General features: G+C 46.4%; 1 protein-coding gene across 1 annotated transcript in view; it reads left to right on the top strand.

Moving 5' to 3' along the window:
* Positions 1–2,500, top strand: part of ryr2a (ryanodine receptor 2a (cardiac)) — a gene marked incomplete at both ends in the record, with an annotated part of 432,832 nt that overhangs the window by 71,135 nt on the left and 359,197 nt on the right.

The following is a 2,500-nucleotide window of genomic DNA, read 5'->3' on the forward strand; positions in this document are numbered from 1 at the left end:
GAATAGAGATAGTGAGAAATACACATTCAGATGAACATGCAGTAGACAGGTCACTTAGCTCCCCCAGTCCCTCACCAGCACTTGGATGAAGCCTATTAGCGTGTGGTGGAACCACACTCATCAATTATGGTCGTAGACGGTTCTTCACAATCAATATCTAGGTTTCATAGTGAAACACACAGTACAAAGTACATGGAGGTTAAAATTAGCTTGGGCTGAGAGGACTGCTCTCATCCTGGCCAGCTGGGAGACACCGAGGGAGAGAAGGGGACACTGGGCTTAACGGCACCAACACACCGAACGCGGGCGTGAGGCGGACGAGCCATCAGTGCTTCACTTTCGCTCCCATGTTAACGGGTGTCGCTGTTCACACCGGCCACGGGTGGGCGCGGAGCGGATTTTTCCGCTTCGGTTGGAATTTGAGGCGTGCGTCACGCCCATTTTCACAGAAATACACTCAATATCGGGGCGCCAGGGTGGGCACCACGTACAGTGCTGCGGTACGTGGTACATTCGACTCCCGGTCCCGGCGACCTTTGCCGAATGTCTTCCCCCGTCTATCTCCCATTCTCCTCTCTCTCTCTCTCTCTCTCACGGACTGCCCGGTAGCAAAAAAACAATAAAAGATCTACCAAAACACAATTAAAAAGAAAAAAAGAAATACACTCAATATCTGCATTATTACCACACATATAGATGTTGTTCAACCAGCTAATGTGTCTGTATCTTTCCAAATACAATAAACCATACTATACTTTTGAGGAGTACAGTCACACTGATTTCATCATTCTAACATTCTAATGAATGAGATAATAACGGGTCATACATGCAAAATGCACAATTACAGAATAGAACACTCAAACTGCAAATCTTTAAAAAATCTTCAAACAGGGACTGACTTCGCATATAGACTAGGCATTTACAGCTGCTCCAATGTAAATGTGCGCTAGTTTGTCCATTCTGAAGTCAGAATTGGTGTGGACGGCCACGCTGTCCCCGGCGTAAAGGCCCTCCAATAGTCGAGCGTACCTCCGCGGACCTCCGCATACCAATTTCCTACATGTCTCGCGCCAGTTTACAAACTATTTCCCACGCTGTTTAGACTTGTCGTCGTCATCCGATGTCAAAATAAAGCGTCTAGGTTATCTCCGTTTCCAATATTTCTAAATAAAACTGGTAGTTTTACACACTTCATATAGAAAAGCCATTCAAATTTCTAAAGTTTCTTCAGATGATGAAAAAAGACATGGTCCAAATGTACTGTATATGAATTGGAATGGATGACGATTAGCGATAGTAAAACAAAATTTAGCGCCATCTATCTGCCAACGTTTTACCGGACCAATCCTACCCATTTAATCTTGATCCTGCCCTAGTGCCCTACTCTCACTTGGCACGGAGCGAGTGTTCAGAATAAAATGCAGATCGGTGTCACATTAAATGCAGAGCAGCGTTTGTGTGACACCAAGTGAGCGGAGCGGACATCCGCGCATTTGAAAATTGGAGCTTCGCACTTGGAGTCCGCTTGGAGTCCGTTTTTGAGCCTGCGTGGACCTCCGCGGAGTCGCTCCGTGTATGGTCTGCTCGACTATGGGAGGCCTTAAGAGTAGAGTGGGTGGGGGCTTTTACCCCCTTCTTGACTCTCATCAAGCTGTTGTTGGGACAAACAAAGCATTCCTCCACAATCTCATTTTGATTTAAAAATCTTTTTTTTAACTTTATTTATCCAGGAATGTCCCATTGAGATACAAGATCTCTTCTTCCAGGGAGTCCTGACCAACACGGCACACAACAAGTTTCAACATAAAACAGGGCATTAAAACAGGGCATACAGTATATTGTAGGCTATGCTAAGTGGCTAACGTTAGAGCACGTTAGAGCGGCCAAGCTGAGTGGCTAACGTTAGAGCGGCCATCCTAAGTGGCTAACATTAGAGCAGCCATGCTAAGTGGCGTACGTTAGAGCGGCCATGCTAAGTGGCTAACGTTAGGCTAGTACTGACATGTTTTGAGGTTGACGTATGATAGATGAACGTTTGCCTGCAGAGTTGGCCTACCTTCTTGGGGTCATCCTTTACCCTCTCCAAGTCATTTCAGTTTCAGTTTGGACTTCCTGCCCGACATAACTACTAACTACTACCAGCCGTGTAAACACTAACACACACACACACCACACACACACACACCACACACACACACACACACACACACACAACACACACACACACACACACACACCCCTATCTCTCTCTAACACACACATATACACAGTTTTATCACACACACAAACACACACACACACACTATTCTATCATTTCAATCCGTCCCCTCTCTGTAGCAGGGTCTGAAGGCTCTATCATCCCCCTCTATGTGAGCTCTGTAGCAGGGTCTGAAGGCTCTATCATCCCCCTCTATGTGAGCTCTGTAGCAGGGTCTGAAGGCTCTATCCTCCCCCTCTATGTGAGCTCTGTAGCAGGGTCTGAAGGCTCTATCATCCCCCT

Source organism: Notolepis coatsorum, assembly GCF_963971535.1.
Source record: "Notolepis coatsorum genome assembly, chromosome: 15".
NCBI classification, from domain to species: domain Eukaryota; kingdom Metazoa; phylum Chordata; class Actinopteri; order Aulopiformes; family Paralepididae; genus Notolepis; species Notolepis coatsorum.